At 36.8% G+C, this 18,081-nt stretch overlaps 1 pseudogene; it reads right to left on the bottom strand.

Annotated features, from left to right (window-relative positions):
• Positions 1-14,146: 14,146 nt before the first annotated feature.
• Positions 14,147-16,022, bottom strand: LOC116642571 (annotated as a pseudogene).
• Between the last annotated feature and the right edge of the window lie 2,059 nt (positions 16,023-18,081).

Genomic DNA, 18,081 nt, shown 5'->3' with positions numbered 1-18,081 from the left:
ATGTCTCTTGCTGAGATCCTAGACTCTCAGGTCTGCAGGTAGCCTGCAGCTATGAGGAGCTGGAGCCCCATATAGGGCTATAGATATATCTCTTGCTGGGTCCCTGTCCCAGTAGGTCTATTCATGGACTATGGCTAGGATAGGGTAAATTCCAGTTACAGGACCCTTTTAGAATCTACAGCCTTCTAGATTGTAGCCAAGAGAGGCTGGAGCTGGTTTACAGACCACTTCAGGGTCCACAGCCAGCACTGAGTCCTGCATGCCTGTTATGCAACACACAAGTGAACGTGACTGTCCCAGGTCCCTTGACATATGGTGCTGGTGACAGAACCAAAGCCAGGTGGGTCAGTAGCCAAATTCTCAGGGTTTATGGAACTGCTTCTGGATCTATGGTGGGGCCATGGTTGGTGAGTCAGCTGCCTCGTTGTTAGCCTGAATTCTCAAAACAGTTCCTCCTGGCCTTAGACGGCAGAAAGGTTTCACAATGTCTTATTTGGATTCCCAAAGCTCCCACAAAGGCACTTTTGTCTGTGGATGGATGCCAAATTATTGTTGTTGTTGGGGAGGTGGATATGAGTTAGGTATGTCTTCTTTGGTCTTCTTGCTAACATCACTTTTGCCTGCATAATTTCTGACAAGAAGTCAGCCGTAATTCTTATACTTATTGCTCTATGTTAAGATTCCCCCATCCATCCCTTCTGGCTATTTGCATGACTCTCTCTTTGTTCTGGTTTTCTGCAGTTTAAGTATAATATACCTAGATGTGGATTTTGGGTATTTACCCTGTTTTGTGTTCTATGAACTTCTTGGATCTTTGATGTTTGTCATTAATTTTGAAAAGTTCTCAGAGATTATTATTTCAAGTATTTCTTCTGCTGTCTTCCTTCTTCTCTTTCTGGTATTTCAACTATATGTATGTTATATCTTTTGAAGTACCCCCACAGTCTTGAATATTCTGGTCTCTTTTTGTCAATCTTTTTCTCTGTGCATTTCAGTTTGGGAAGTTTCAACCTATCATCACTAACATAGTGAAACACTGAGGTATTATCTTAAAACATCAAACTGCAGCAGACACGTAGAAAAGAATTGGCAGTATAAATTTAGTCATCTGTCTTCTCATGTAATCTCATTGTCCCAATTATCATCACATTCTTTTCTGTTTAATTTGGGAAGATAAAAGTACTAACTCATTTTTCAGTGTTTGGTACAATCCAATCAGTATTCTGTACAATTTTCCTTAATTGCGTTTTCAAAACCTAGCAGTTTTATTTTTAATCTCTAAGTATCTTTCATGGATCTTTAATGACTCTCTACTCTGGTTTTCTTGAACTTTAATACATTTACAGATCATGGATTTTTTTTAAAGTTTCTCTACTTTCTTATAGTAAGTTTGTTTTACAGGTGGGCATTTGTTTTAATTCCTCATAGTAGTCTCATTTAAAAGTGTACCATTTTCAATACATTGGTCAACTTTTTGGTTTTCTTAACCTTAGAGAAGGAAGCTTATATTTGAACAGTAGTAGGGTTAAGATGGATTGTAAGAAATAGAATGAGGTCCTATGTAAGTCACAAAAGCAAGAAGAGAAAAACTTAGATTTACTATGATTTTACTTTGGAAAGTTAATGGTCAAGGACACTGCACTTAAATGAAATAAAAGCATGGGTTTTCTCTTCTTTACTGAAGATTTTCTTGTCTGTAATTATGGAGTAGTCCCAATGCTTTCTATAAAATTATTCTCATTGGCTTGACAGCTCTCACTGGGAACTACCCTCAGCTGTCTCCCTGATTTAGCTACAAGTGTAATATGAGAATAATCTGTACAGCAGGCTCCCTCCACTGCATTAACCCTGGCATCCAGAAAATTTCTGGTGGTAAGATTTAATTACCAAATGCTGTGCAACCCACACTTTTATCCAGCTCTTGCCATTCAAAATTAGGGGCAGTGATAGTTTTTTTCAATTCTTTCTGAATTAGGCTATAGTTTTATATGCAGGTGAGTTAAAGGATAACATGGTTTCCCCAATACATTGTCCCCTCTTCTAGAGCCTGGAGACTCCTCAAATCTTTGAAACAAGATCCACACTCTTTTCTAATTTTCATTGTTGATACAGATTTTTCACTATTATTAAATTTCCTTGATAATTTAATGATGATCTTATGAGAGATTAATGGTAAAGCACTTCAAAAGTGAGGATTAATATTCTATCATTTTATTATAATCTATATTGAATGTGTTAAGTCAACTAAATAGTACTGATCACAAATATTATATTCATCTAAATTGTACCACAGTGAAGTCCTTTGTCTTTATTATCTCTGGATATTTTTGAGATTTTCTCTTTACCACGGGTTTTCAGCAATTTGATTAAGATGTACCTTAGTGTAGTTTTCATAAGGTTTACTCTGAAGTTTGTTGAGATTCTTGGGTCTGGAGATTTATAGTTTCCTTCAAACATGCAAAATAATTTGCCATTATTTCTTCAAATGTTTTTTTCTCTCATCCCTTCTCTCTCTGTTCTTTCCTTTTGAGATGGCAGTTGCATGCATATTACACTGCCTCATATTATCCAACAGGTACTAATACTCTTTTCATTCTTTCCACCATATTTGTGTCTACAAATAATTTGTATAATTTCTACAGCTTGTGTTCAAGTTCATTGATCTTTTTTGCTCCTGGGTCCAATTTAATGTGAATGTTGTCTTAGTCTATTCAGGTTGATAGAACAAAAATGTCAAAGACTGAGTGGCTTCAAAAACATTTATTTCTCACAGTTCTGAAGGCTGGGAAGTCCAAGATGAAGACACAGAAGATCTGATGTCTAGTCAGGGCACACTTCCAAATCCACAGATGGCCACCTTCCCATTGTGTCCTTACATGGCAAAAGGGGCAAGGAGGCTCCCTGGTATCTCTTTTATAAGGGCACGAATTCCATTCATGAAGTCTCCACTTTCATGACTTAATCACCTTCTAAAGACCCCACCTCCAAATACCACTACATTGAGGATTAGCTTTCAACATATGAGTTGTGGGGGCACAAGGCATTCAGTCTGTAGTTTGATCCACTTTATTTTTCATCTCAGATATTGTATTTTTTTTACCTCAAAAAGTTCAATTTGAGTCTTTATATCTCCCAGCTCTCTCCTTTTCATGATCGTGTTTTTTCTACCTTCTTGTTCATATGAATCATAATTAAAATAGCTATTGTAATATCTTTGTCTGCAAATTCCTTCATCTCCATAATTTCTGAGTTGTTTCTATTGATTAAAATTCTTTCTACATTAAAAAAAATTCAATTCCAATATGTCCCCGAAAAGTCTTTAACAAAACGTTATCAGAGCCAATTAATCATAGTAGCCAAAAGCTGAAAATCCAAATAGATAATAAAATTTTTGTATATTTATTCAACAAAATACCATTTGGTAAGAAAAGGGAACAAACAAAAACAAAGAAGAATTTCACAGATATTTTGTTGAGTGAATGGAGTCAGACATCATTCGGAGTAAATATAGGCAGGGTAAATATAGTATGACTATTTATATGCATCTATAGAACACAGAAAACTAATTTATGGCAATAAAAATCAGAACAGTACTGGTCAGCATGAAGCATAGGACAGGTGATCAACAAGAAAGGAGTAGAAAGGGACTTTCTTTGATGATGTAATTGAACTATACAATAATTGCGATGTTGGTCACATGGATTTACATATTTTCCATGAGGGAATGGTACTCTTGACATCTGTGCATTTTACTCTAGGTAAATTATAGCTCAATTTTAAAATGTTATGAAAACTATCCGCACTAAAGAAAAATAGTTAAAAAGAAAAAAAAACAAAACAAATTGAAAAAAATTGTAACCTATGAATAGGTCAAAATCTTAACTATTGAACAGAATTTGGGGAATCAATAGGGAAAAGATGCCATCTTAGTAGAAAATTAAGGAAAAATAATAAAAAGATGTATTTTTCCAAATAATAAATTAAAATGGCAACAAAGTACATGAAAAATGGTAAACTCCTTTAGTAATCAAAGAAATGCAATTTTAAATCATAGTGGGATATAATTTTTCCCCTTTCATATGAGTTCATTTATTACAAAAGTCATATAAGTTGATATACCAACACTTTTCCTATAGTAGAACCTCAAATAGTCAGCAAATGAATAAAATAATGTTTGTTTAATTTAAAGCATCCACATTTTAAATTAAATAATATTGAATACTAAATTATACACTTATAATTTAAATAAGAGGAATACATCTTAAAGATAATAAAACATATATCAAATTATATAGGAGGAAGTTAAAACTGAAACAGAAGTGTGAATTTCGGAGTTTTTGTTATGTTGGCGAGCAAGAATTCTTGTCCCCTCAAAAGTCCTTCTAGCTGGAAAAGAAAAAATTGACATGACACAGATTAACAGGAGAAAATCAAATGTAATAGATGTATGTATGGGGAATCCACATGGACATGGAAATTCCAAAGACAGGGAAAATGAGGTATATGTGTCATTCTGAACTGAAGAGAACGGGGTAGGGTCTGGGACTTCAGAAGAAAGGAATGTACTTCACAGCGCAATAAAAAAAGCAGATGTTTGGTAATTAGATATTTGCCCTACCATACAGATGGGTCACTCAGATAAAATTTATCTCTGTTAATAACCCTTATTCTGGGAAAGACCCCCAATTTAGGTTCTTCTGTGTGACTAAGGGAGGGACAAAAGTTTTCCTGTGCCCTCAGAGTCTCAAGTGTCTTCAGCTCAAGATAATCCAGATACCGAAGTGTCACATTCTGGTCTGTCTTGAACCCCTTCAGTCAGTTTAAAATATATAATAAAAATAATTCAAAAACATATTTATGTCCTGTTCTAAATTCACTATAAAGTAGACCTTAACAAAGAATAATAAAAAGTAAACACAAAACATAAATAAGTCTGTTAACATAAAATAAAGGGGAAATAATATAATTGACTAAGATCAAGAGCTGATTCTTTGAGTCAATAACAGGGAAGTGAAAAATGCAATGATAAACCTTGCCAAAAAAAGAAAAAGAGAGAGAGAGAAACAAGCATAAATAAAATAAGAAAGAAAATAAATACACTGAGGAGATAAAAATTATAGGAAATACATTGTACATTTTTCATGCCAATAAATATGAAAAGAAAAAAAAATTTCCATTTAATTATCAAATGTTTCTAAAGAAGAATCAGAACTAGGATGTGATCTATTCTGGAGAATGTTCCATGCGCACTAGAGAAGAGTGTTTATTCTGTTGCTTTGGGATGTAATGTTCTGAATATATCTGTAAAGTCCATTTGGTCCAGTGTCTCATTTAAAGTCTTTATTTCCTTGTTGATCTTTTGCTTAGATGATCTGTCCATTTCAGTGAGGGGGGTGTTAAAGTCCCCTACAATTATTGTATTGTTGTCAATGTGTTTCTTTGATTTTGTTATTAATTGCTTATATAATTGGCTGCTCCCATGTTAGGGGTATAGATATTTACAATTGTTAGATCAATTGTTGGATAGAACCTTTAAGTATGATATAGTGTCCTTCCTCATCTCTTATTATAGTCTTTGGTTTAAAATCTAATTTGTCTGATATAAGGATTGCCACCCCAGCTTTCTTTTGGTGTCCATTAGCATGGTAAATTTTTTCCACCTCCTCACTTTCAATCTGGAGGTGTCTTTGGGTCTAAAATGAGTCTCTTGCAGACAGCATATCGATGGGTCTTGTTTTTTTATCCAATCTGATACCCTGTGTCTTTTGATTGGGGCATTTAGCCCATTTACATTCAGGGTAACTATTGAAAGATATGGATTTAGTGCCATGGTATTGCCTGTAAGGTGACTGTTACTGTATATTGTCTGTGTTCCTTTCTGGTCTATGTTACCTTTAGGCTCTCTCTTGAATCACAGACTTGTACCTCTGAAACAAATAATACATTATATGTTAAAAAAAAAAAGAAGAAGAAGAAGATAGCAGGAAGGGAAAAATGAAGGGGGGGAAATCGGAGGGGGAGACGAACCATGAGAGACTATGGACTCTGAGAAACAAATTGAGGGTTCTAGAGGGGAGGGCATGGGGGGATGGTTAGCCTGGTGATGGGTATTAAAGAGGGCATGTTTTCCATGGAGCACTAGGTGTTATACACAAACAATGAATCATGGAACACCACATCAAAAACTAATGATGTAATGTATGGTGATTAACATAACATAATAAAAAAAAGAAAAAAAAACTAATGATGTAATGTATGATGACTAACATAATAAAATAAAATTTAAAAAAAGAAGAATCAGAACATTTGAAAACACAAATAAACAAGGATTATAATAAAAAACACATAAAAACCAAATACTGGGGTGCAAAAATAAACTATGAAAGTTTACTGGCAGATCTAAAAGAAGAGCTGGAAAAGGGATAGATGGATTGTGAGCAACAGAGGAACAATTAAATAAATTATATATTAATATAACCTCAATCGATGACTAATTAAAGAAATGAATTCTAAAGTTCATTAAAAGAATAAACTAAGGATGCTATGGAAAATATAGCTATAAAATTTTTTAATGAAATTAGTGAAGAAGGACATGAATAACAGAAGTTAAAATATGTTACAAAGAGTATCCATAAACAGATCCATGTATTTATTTTAATTTAGTTTGTGGTGAAGACAGCATTGTAAATAAAAATGAAAATGTGGACTATTCAGTCACTAGTATTTGAACAATTGGGTTTACACATCGAAGAAAAATAGAATACACGTGTGTGTGTGTGTATAAATTGCAAGTGAATTAATATTACAAAAGTAGAAGAAATTATAAGTTAATACTGGTAGGGATATTTCCTAAGTAAAACACAAAACCAAAGAAAAAGATTGACAGATACTATGTCTTACAAACTAAAGACTCCCTAAAACAAAATAAATCATAAATAAAGTTAAAATTTCATACAGGTTCTGGGAAAAATCTTGCACCATGTATTACTTGCCAAGATTATTATGCACAATACAAACACACACGCACACACACACACAGATCCTAAAGTCAATTAAAAAAAAAACAATAGAAATAATGGACAGGATATATGCAGACAAGTCTCAAAGGATAATCACAAATATCTACATAAATATATTAAAAAAATATGTTCAACCTGACTAGTTATGAGAAAAAAAGCAAATTAAAAGGAATTATTTCTCATAAGTTTGACAAGAATTATAATGATAATATTAAGCCTTGGCATAGAGCTGAAGAACAGTACTTTTGTACATTCTTAGTGGGAGTACAAATTGTAGAAACCATTCTGGAGAATGAGTTGACAGTATATCAAAATAAAATCACGCATCTCCATTGACTCAGTAGTCTACTTCTAAAAAACAATTCAAAAGAACTATTCACAGATGAGCACCAAAATACACATAGTAGAATGATTTCTTTGTTGTGGTAGTGAAAATTGGAAACCTAAATATCCATCAATAAATTATTTATATTGGAGCACCTGGGTGGCTCAGTGGGTTAAGCGTCTGACTCTTGATTTCACCTCAGGTCATGATCTCAGGGTCGTGAGATCAAGCCCCACATTGGGCTCCACACTGGGCATGGAGCATGCTTAAATTTCTCTCTCTCCCTCTGTCCCTCCCCACTATCCCCCCACCTTCTCTAAAATAATAATAATTATTATAATTATAATAATATTGTAGCGTATTACATGGCTACTGAAATGAATGAGATGAACTTGTACAAACCCTAACCCTAACTCTATAAAAATGGAAGTTACAAGATGCAAAAACTAAAGGTTGAAGTACCCATTTCCATCTGATAGAAATCCCAAAAAGAGAAAAATAAATAAGAACACAGGGAAGAACTGAAGATAGAGCAGTCATAAATTTTTTGTAACTAAAGAAAGATGCAGGGCGCCTGGGTGGCTCAGTCATTGAGCATCTGCCTTTGGCTCAGGTCGTGATCCTAGGGTCCTGGGATGGAGCCCCACATCAGGTTTCCTGCTCCGCAGGGAGTCTGCTTCTCCCTCTCCCACTCCCACTGCTTGTGTTCCTTCTCTCACTGTCTCTCTCTCTCTGTCAAATAAATAGATAAATAAAAATCTTTAAAAAAAGAAAAGAAAGATGCATACCCTCAGTTAAGAAGCCTCATAAAGTACAGAGCAGGGTAGACAAAATAAAGCAATCCATATTTATATGTAGTTCAGAAGTATTTAAAAGCATCGAACACAAAGAGAAATTCTCAACACCTCTAGAGTGAAAAAAGTAAGCTTAAATTTGAATCACTGACCTAAGGTTTCTAAACAACATGAGACGTAAAAAGATAAAAGACTAGCATATCCTACAGTGGATGAATTACGGACTCTGTTGTAAATAATGTTGAAATAATTGGTTTGCAATATGGAAAACACAATGAAATTAGGACCGTATGTCAGAGAAATAAGCTCCATGGAATGAAGAGATATTGTGAAAAGAAAAAACACAGAATTAGTAGAAAGTGTATCCTAGTATCTTTTATCTCTCTCTATGGAGAATAATTTTTTAATAAGAACAAAAGGCATTAATGATATAAAAGAAAATCATCTATAGTATTACATCAAAAGTAAAGATTTTCTGAGGCAAAGGCCTCTCAGATGAAGTTAGCAGTAAGAAGTTATTTGCAACATCCAAAACTGACAAAGGATTAAGACCTGGAACACACTAAGAAGTCTTATAAGTTATCAGGAAATGGGGAAACCAGAAAGAATTGGGAAATGATATGAATAGGCAATTTATACATGCCAACACCATGTATATAACGAGAGAAAACCATCAACAGTAGTAATTATAGACGCGCAAATAAAAATAATGATATATGCTGCATGATCATCATATTGCGAAAAATTCAAATAATGTCAAGTTTTGATGCAGATGCAGGGAAACGAAACCCTGATGCATTGCTATTGGATGGAATCAGTGGCATTCGTTTTGGAAATAAAATCTATTGGTTAGTTGAATAAGGGTATGCACATGTCCTATAATCAGAAAAAAAATTCTAGGGAAATCCTTGCTCAGGTACACAAAAAGGCATCGATAAAAGTGCTCACCGAAGTACAATAGTAGTAAATGGTTGAAAGCATTCCAGATATCAGTCAACAGAAGACTCGATAACTTGGCGGGGGGTACTGAAAAGGATAATTCCAATATTTATCAAAATAAAATTTCCAGTTCTATATAGTTTGAGTGAAAATAGTAAGAAATACAATGCAACACATGTAGTTATATATGAATCTGATATTTATATGAAACTTATGCAATTCATACATATATACAAATATGTATGCATTATGCGAAATAGTACTATATATTTTACACTGACACCCATAAGAAATTTATGGAAGGTGTGGATTGGAAGGATATAAAGCAAGCACGAAGTAGACAAAAAGCATATGAGATTGGGACCATATAGGGAGATGAAGGACATAAAATTATAAAAATGAATATTTATCAGACATTGACTGATAATGTACCAAGAAATACACCTCAGTTTAATCAGTGTCCTTGAGATCCTCCTCAAATTGTAACATTCAGCATGGGTGAGGCCATAGTGAAACAAGCATTCATGTATATGACTGTCAGATGATACTTTTCAGGACCTAAACTCCAATCTGTGTTTTTGGAATATATAATAACCTAGTCAGTTCCCGAAGATATAATAATGGATAGGAGCAGTTTTACCACTTTTGACTAGCAAGGCCACTTTTAACCACCTCCATCTTAGTCTTTGTCTAGTTTCTAAGATATTTCTGTTTTATTCATTCAGCAGATGTTTACTGAACTCTAATTACATACCACAAACTCTCTTAGAATTTATCCCTGTCCTGTGTTGATAACGCTTCCACTTCTCTGATTGCTCCATTATTTTTTTTTTAATTTTAATCTACCCCTAAACCTCAAAATCACCAAAACTAAACCATTCTATTTTTGCCTAAAATACTCTTTAGATTAATCCTCTATTCTCATGGTTTCTTCATCTTGTCAGTTTGCAAATCCAAATCTATTTTTTTCATCTGGACATTGATATCAATTCCCCATAAATCCATATTAGTTTCTTATTGCTATTGTAACAAATCACTACTAACTGGCTTAAAACAATATAAATTTATTATCTTATGGATCTGGAGGACAGAAGTCTGAAATGGGTCTCACTGGGCTAAAATCAAGGTGTCAGTGAGGCTGCATTCCTTACTTATTCTAGGGAAAAATCAATCCTTCCTTCCTTCCTTCCGTCCTTCCTTATTTCTTTCCTTTCCCTCCTCTCCTCTCTTCTCCTCTCCTCTCCTCTCCTCTCCTCTCCTCTCCTCTCCTCTCCTCTCCTCTCCTCTCCTCCCTTCCTTTCCTGTCTTCTAGAGGGTGCCCACATTCCTAGGTTTATGGTCCCTTTCCATCTTCAAAGCCCACAGTGGTTGGTGTCTTTTTTATGGTGCCATTTCTCTGGTTCTCTTTTTTGTCTGTCTCCCTCTTCCTCGATGACCCTTATGCATATACTGAACCCACCTGGATAATCCAGAATAATTTCCTGGAACAGCTGATTAGATCCTCGACCCTAATTTCTCCTTGCCATGAACATTCACAGGTTCTGAGGATTAGGATTTGAACATGTTTGTGGACCCATTATTCTACCCACCACAAAATTCAATCCATATCAATTCAAATATCACCCCCCTTTTTTTGCTTTTCTCCATATTTCATAATTTAGGACCAATCCCCTACAAAATCCTTTTCCTTCCAAACCCTTCTAGGGTTCCCCACCAGGTATCTTGCATGTACTCAAACCAAGTCATCTTGGTTTAGCATCTTACCTGTACCGTTATCCTAGTTCTTATGTCACAAATGTTCTTTTTCAAACTAAGTCACATCATCTTTAAGTATCCACCACAAACTCCCATCCCCTCTCAAAACAGTTGTGAAATTTCCTAAGACAATTTAATCCATCTTTTTAAAAATTCAGTAAATATTTGATGCTTAAATGACTGAATAAATTCAGACCTTGTTTAGTAGATACACAGGCTTTATTGTACCTGGGAGAGAACAGTATCTCTTAAAAGTAAAAATTAAACAGTTCATCCTAGGGTTAGTATTACTTTGTTATTACCGCCCCCTTCCCATCCCCGCCCACACTAGCAAACCACTGAGAAGAGCGCCGGGTGTTATTCTGTCCTTTCCTGCTGGATTTAAACTCAATAATTGCCAGGTTAAGCCTCATCTTGATATCCTCAAAAACCCAATTTGGCAATTCCTATTATCATCTGCCCGTACCCAGAGCCTTTAGCAAACCTCCTTTCCTGAGGCCACTGCCTGTCTTTTTAGAAAAATTCCTTTTTCAATTCCTCCAAACTCAGTCTTTTCCAACTGGCTTGTGTTCAGTTTCTTCCGGAAATGACTACAGGTCTTTCAGGCTACACCAAAAATATAATTCTTTAAATTCCAGAATTTCTCATAAAAAGTTTCTTTTATTTCACCATTCATGGCCATAGCAGGCCAAATTACTGCTACATGATCATTAATAAATCATGATATTAGTTTATCTGAAGATAATGTGATCACTTTCACTGACAGGGAAAGCAGGGACTGTAATTCAATATCCAATAACATTTGAAGAAGGAAGTATTTTTTCACAAAGCTTTCTGGGTAAAAAGTGCTGTATAATTTCAAAATAACAGAATCATTTTGGCAACAGAGGAAACGAGCTTCGAGGATTCTGGGCTATGTCTTTCCTCGGATGCATTTTTAGAGATCTCCCTGAGGGAGAAAAGCCCTAGGTGGGGGGAAAACCAGTGTTGCTGTAATTGTTGATAAAAAATAAATAGTTCTAACAAAAGAACCAGGATCTAAGACACTGTGAGTGGAAGACCAAAACATTTGGGGACTTAAAAGTCAAGTGTGCTGAGGTGCCCAGTGCTGTTCAGCAGTTCACACGTATTTGCTGTTGTCAAAAGGTCGAAAAGACAAGCATCATGGAAACCAAATAGAGAAAAAGTAAACTCCCGTTTTGGGGTCTTCATTGGTTGTCTCTGACCTGGAAGAAAGAGTTACAGAGCCATAAGGTAAGACTATCTTGTCACTGTTTGAATTAATTATAAGCTACCGGGAGGGTTACGACGAGGGGACCAACAACTTGTCACTGCTTCCAGCACCATGGAAAAGCCCAGAATCTATCAGAACAAGAGTTCTTGCTGAAAATCTCCTCACACGTGATCCTGACTGCTTCCCTGAGACAGGCAGAGTACAGCACTGCCTGCACAAAAATGATGTGTGCAAAATTTAGAATAGGAAATATCTGAGGGTGATCGCTTATGAACACTCTTCATTCCTGTTTCAATCACTGAAAGTCTTCAACATCCCACACGTCCTCCTCCTTTCTTTGCCAGGGCACCTGACTTGTACTGTTTTCAGAATTCTCTTCCTGACCTTTTTCTCTATTGAACAACCCAACCCCCTCCCCCCACCTTATCCATTGTCATGCAAGACTCTTTCCAATGGATAATGAACTGTTCTGTGTCCCTAAGCTTTCTCCCAGGACCTCTTCAAAGTTTTCCCACACAGATGACAGTGGAAAGACAGTCTTCCAAAGGAGCCAGAGGACTAGCCCAAAGCAGCATTTCAGAAGTGTAAATTTTCTTTCACATTTGCTGTGTTATCATTAGCATGTGCATAAATTTTGCTTCCTACGTCAATTGTATCTGAGTTTGTATGAATCTAAGATGTATGAAATTGTTTACGAACCATTGAAAATTGATGCTACTGGAAGATAGGCTTTGATTAATTATGACTTTCAGTATTCCCATAAGCCTCTTTCTTGAAGCTATTTCTTTTCCTCCTGTCCAGGGGAACGTACATGTATATATTGAGAGATTGTAGAGGTGACATTCCCCCCTCATTCCCTAATTCTACTTCCTGACCTCTACTTTTCCATCTGCCTATAAAATTTGATCTTCATTTAAGACTATTTATCTCATATCATGCTTGTTAAGCTCACTTTATTCAATGTGGACTTTCAGACATGGCTCAGTCTTTTTCTACCAGACTTCTACCACAATTCTGGGAGATTTCGGTGTTTATATAAACAACAAAAAAATCACATTCTAATTTCAAACTCCCCAGACCTCTATCACCTTACCCTTTCCTCCTCTGCACTGTAGCCCTTTTCCAAGGGACATGCCTTTAAGAGGTCACTCGAAACCTCAAAGTTCTGCATTCCATATATTGTAAACAAATTCTTGGTTTTTCACCTCTCTCATCCTATCCTTCCCACCAGATATGCACAAGAATCACAACAAACCCTCCAGTCCCAGTTCTCCCATTGTCTTTGAATTTATCAGTTTCAACCTAGTCTACTTCATTTCTCACTGACGAGGTCTTTCATCTGAAGTTCGACATCACAAGCCACCTGCTAAACCCAAATCCTTGAGCAGTAAGAGCTACTCTTTTCTGTTTCTGCATTTTGGAAGTTGAAAATACTAGAGAAAAAGCCCGTAGTTCTTTGATCTTGCATGACTATGAATTCATGGTTTCCAACCTTAGCTAGGACCTCAGCCTCATGTCAGTAATCTTACTTGTCCTACTCAGTTCCCTCCAGCCTCCCCTCAAAACCCATTCAGCACATGCTCGCATTAAACCTCTTCTCCCCTCAGACAGGACTCTTTTTATTTCAGTAGATTTCAGCCTCCTACTTCATACTTCAATCAAGAAAACAAATGTTCTCTCCTTCAACTTCCTACATCCTTTCTCACAAAATTTATTATCATATTAACAAATAGCTCAAGATCATTTTTATTTAAAGTGAAAAACAAAGTGCCTATATTTAAGTTATTCTCAATCATTTGAGAGGTCCTAACCCATTTGATAGCTTAGAATATTAAAACAGACCAGATCTGGTCTGAGTAATTATGGACAACAGGTGCTCTAGTCTATGTATTCCTGCCTCAATGGGAGCTAGATGAAATATTACCCAGTCCTCCATTTATTGCTTATAAACCACATACTTAAAATTCTGACACAGTACAATTAGAGTTCTAAAATGGGAAGCTCAGAGACTGTGCCACTTTCAAGTTGAAAAAGACAGTGCATCTTTGATCACTGCAATGGAGAGAGAGCTGCTGAGACCTCATTCTTTAGAATTCACCTCTTCAGAGTCCTCACTTTCATCAAAGCACTGTCTGCTGGTATCATTTACAACTCAGGAACACCACAGTTGCTGTGTTGGCGGTCTGGGCTCTGCACCTAGAAACAATCCAAACCAACTTCTTATAACATTCGAGAGAAAATAGTCAGCTAGACATTTGAAATTACCTCTCTCCAATGAAAGAACTCAGTGTCATTAATCTTCAAGTGCTTTATCACAAGCAGGAGAACCTGTGATAATTTAATGAATTATGTTTGTACTTCCAGATTGAGAAGGCACAAAGCTAATGCAGATGGCTTTGCTTTTGAAAAGACTAGTTGAAAACTGCAAGCTTTCAGCTGAGCTTCCAGTTTACCAAGCCTCAATATTTCTTTCCTTTCTGAAATATGAAGTACAACAGCCTTATATAAGTAGAAAAATTTTAAGACAGCACTGTGTTCCATTTCATAGTTCTGAATTTTTTTTCCAAAATTGTATTTTCCCTTCATTTTCTGTCAGAAGCAGTGCATTTACATTGACTAATCTGGATTACTTCATGAGTGGGAAATGCATCCTTCTTCAACTATTCTGGCAAGCCAGCAAAAACAACAGACTCCAATGTGAGGCAAATTTTAGGTTCACCTTCATAAAAAATGAAGGATCTGTCCAAAATACTGGCAGCTAGGATAAAAGTTTATGTGCAAGTTCCCCCCAAAATGTTGGTTAAATCCCGTAGATCTTGACGTTTTCCTGTCTTCAGCACAAAACGTTATCATTCTCAAGGGTAACTTTCCTCAGGCTCGGCCCTTTTTTCTTGTGGTTGGGATTTCTGTTCTTATTCCAGGTAGACTTTCAACAGCTCAGATAGCTGGACTCACTCCAGACTGCCAAGACCTATGCCCCCAGGTCCTTCACTAGATAGGAGATGCAGCCTCTGGCCTTGAGATGGCTGAGCACAGAGGAGCCTGATGGACTCCACCCTGGTTCAGGTATCCACCAGTCTAGCAGTGCCCCCAACAGGCATCCAACTCTCCACTGGCACTGACATCTCTGCCTCAGCCTCAGAGTCCCAGCTTCATGCCTCTGCCCATGCCTACCCTCCCGCTGGCCGCATCTTCTCCTGCAGACTCTGGGGCTGCAGGTCTCCTAGCCCCTCGGGGGCCATGCTATGCCATCAGCAGAGGCTGAAGCAAACCCCTTTTGGTTCATCATATTTTTAATATCTGAAGTTAAAAACTGTTCTCTGATTTTTTTTATAGGACCCCATTTTTGTTTCATTGGCAGATATCTTTTCTCATATCCTTGATGATATTAACTACACTTTGTTTTATTTCTTCTGTTCCACTGATGGTTTTTGTTTTCGTGTAAGTTTTTTTTTCCCTGTTTTTGTCTCTTCTAAACTGTTTTAACTGTCTAGTGATTCTTGGCTGTCCTTTCATTTGTATAAGTGAGAAGCTAACTGGAAGAAGTGCACTGGTGTGTGTTGGTGGGTGGAGAGTATAAACCTGGCTGTCTAGAATTCTAGGAGCTAGGCAGGAGAAGCAGCCTGCTGGTCTTGCATTTCAGTATGCAGATTTTTGCATCCTACTATGTTTAGCTCCTACTGTGTTTAGCTCCCCACCTTATCCTGTGCCTGTTGTCTCTGGACCCAGAAGCAGCTTGGCTCAGTTTCTCCAGACTAAGCGTATTATTACCTATGACAGATGTGGGTGGGTGGTTTCCTGACTGCTCAGAAAGTTTAAAGGACCAGGGAAGTTCAATCTATTGGTATACAGATTTTCAACCAATCATGTTGCCAATCATACCTCACCCCATGTTCTAAGCATTCTGTAAGGCAAATCAGATCAATTCTTAGAGGTACTCCATTTCTTGTAGGCATTTGGAATCCTATTTTTCTAGTCTGCTAAGACCATTAAATTTCCTCCATCAGCTTGTTGTCTAACTTAAAAAAAATTCTTTCATCCACTATTCTTCACTGATTATTTTAATGAAATTTTTAGAGGTAGAACTGAGGCACAAGGATGGTTAATCTGCCAAGTTTAACTGGAAGGGCTCAATAGTTAACTGTTGATATTTCTAAAATATTGGACAACAAGGCTTTCAGTTTCCTCTCCAGATATAAATCTGACCTAACGTTCATTTGTCACCTTAATGACAATTAAGGAAGGGAGTTAAGCCTGCTCACCAGCCTCTTAACTTCCTTCCATGCCTGTCTTTTATAGAAGGAGCCCGACATGAGGCTCGATCCGAGGACCCTGAGATCATGACCTGAGCCGAAACCAAAAGTCGGCGGCTCTACCAACTGTGCTGCCCAGGCCCCTCTCCCCCTCATCCTTTAAGGCCATCTCTGGCTTCAACTCTGAGAAGCATTTTCCTCTGATTAGCCACCACCAAAAATTGCTGGGACTTCCATAGTTCCTTATATTTTATAATTTGGCTTATATTTTTATAATATGACTGTTTCCTACATTAGACAAATCATCACACGAGTGTAATGAGTCTGTCATTCATGTTTGCATCCTCTCAGTGTCTGGCACAGTGCCTGACATATAGTAAGTACTCAATATGTATTTGTTGAAGGAAAGAACAAAGGAGAACTACGGGCTTGCTTAAGGGTAAAAAGCAATTAGGCTAAATACTTTCAATTAAGATTAGTGTTTATCTCTAGCTTCAGAATTAACCAACCATAAGGAACACCAGTGAGACTCCTAATGAAGAAACTAGAATTCATTCATCTAATTGGAAAATAATACTGAAACAGGGACTGTAGAAAATAATTGTTTCCGGGGCACACATAGCACAGATTCTTTTCTTCCATTTAAGAAGAAGATAACTTCTTCTTACTGAGTTCTGAGGAAAAGATGTCTCAGGAAATACAATCGATAAGTCCTACCTTGAGGATGGGAGAGGGGAGCTTGCAAGGTAACAGAGGAAAATGGAGAAACATTAACCTGGCTCCATTGAGAAAAAAAGATCTTTAATACAAGGAAAGGATAGAATGACATATAAATATGCCATTTATAAGACAGAAGATCAAGATTCAAGAAAAATATGGAGAACAGCAATAATTTAAGAGAATATAGAATGGATATTATACCACTGAAATCAAACCTTAAAATACATGAAGAAAACACCTGAATTACATAGAGCAAAATTGATAATCAACATAATATAAAGTGGTATCAAATGAACAAGCTGAAGTCAATACTGGCATATGTCCTAAAAAAAGCCTTAAGTTTCAAGAAATAATCAAGAATTCTCTACACTTCAAAAGCAGAAGGAAAGTAAACAGATTACTATCAGGAAACCGAAGTCAAGAGCGCTTCAGACTACCAGACAGTGGAGTGACATGTCCAAAAGTCTGACAGAGAAAGTGTGTGGCCCGAGGCTGCTCTGCCCTCAAGCTGTCCCTATCACATGGTGGCTATGGGAGCTTCTAGAGATGCCAATTTCCAACAGCCTTTCCACTCCTACACTTCCACTTCCACTCCTATTCCACTTCTCATACTTAACAGTCACTGACTTCTACGACTGCAGTTTCTGGGACCCAAAAGGCTTCTTGAGGAAAGAAAGCATGTTTTATTCTACTTTGGACCGTCAGGGCCAGGGAAAACCCCTCTCTTCTCTGTTTCAGTAGAAACTCTCTAAAGTCCCCTTTTCCACTTCAGGTGGGCCTATATCCATTACCATCTACTTAAACACACACACACACCCTCTAACACACACACACACACACACACACACACACACACACACACACACACCACTCAAAGACAGGTGAGGTTCAGATCCTGAGTTAAGTTCTTGGCATTTCTGCTTCCAACCCTGGCACCATAAAAACAGAAAGCAGGCCTGTCTTCTTGGAATGAGGCTGGAGGGATCATTTATTCTTTTCTGAGTCTTATAGCAATAGGAACCAAACATAAATGATTATCTCT

The sequence above is a fragment of the Phoca vitulina genome, unplaced genomic scaffold (genome assembly GCF_004348235.1).
Source record: "Phoca vitulina isolate PV1807 unplaced genomic scaffold, GSC_HSeal_1.0 scaffold23, whole genome shotgun sequence".
In the NCBI taxonomy this organism is placed as follows: Eukaryota; Metazoa; Chordata; class Mammalia; order Carnivora; family Phocidae; genus Phoca; species Phoca vitulina.
The sequence above is the reverse complement of the archived record's forward strand: the minus strand, read 5'-3'. Positions and strand labels throughout refer to the sequence as shown.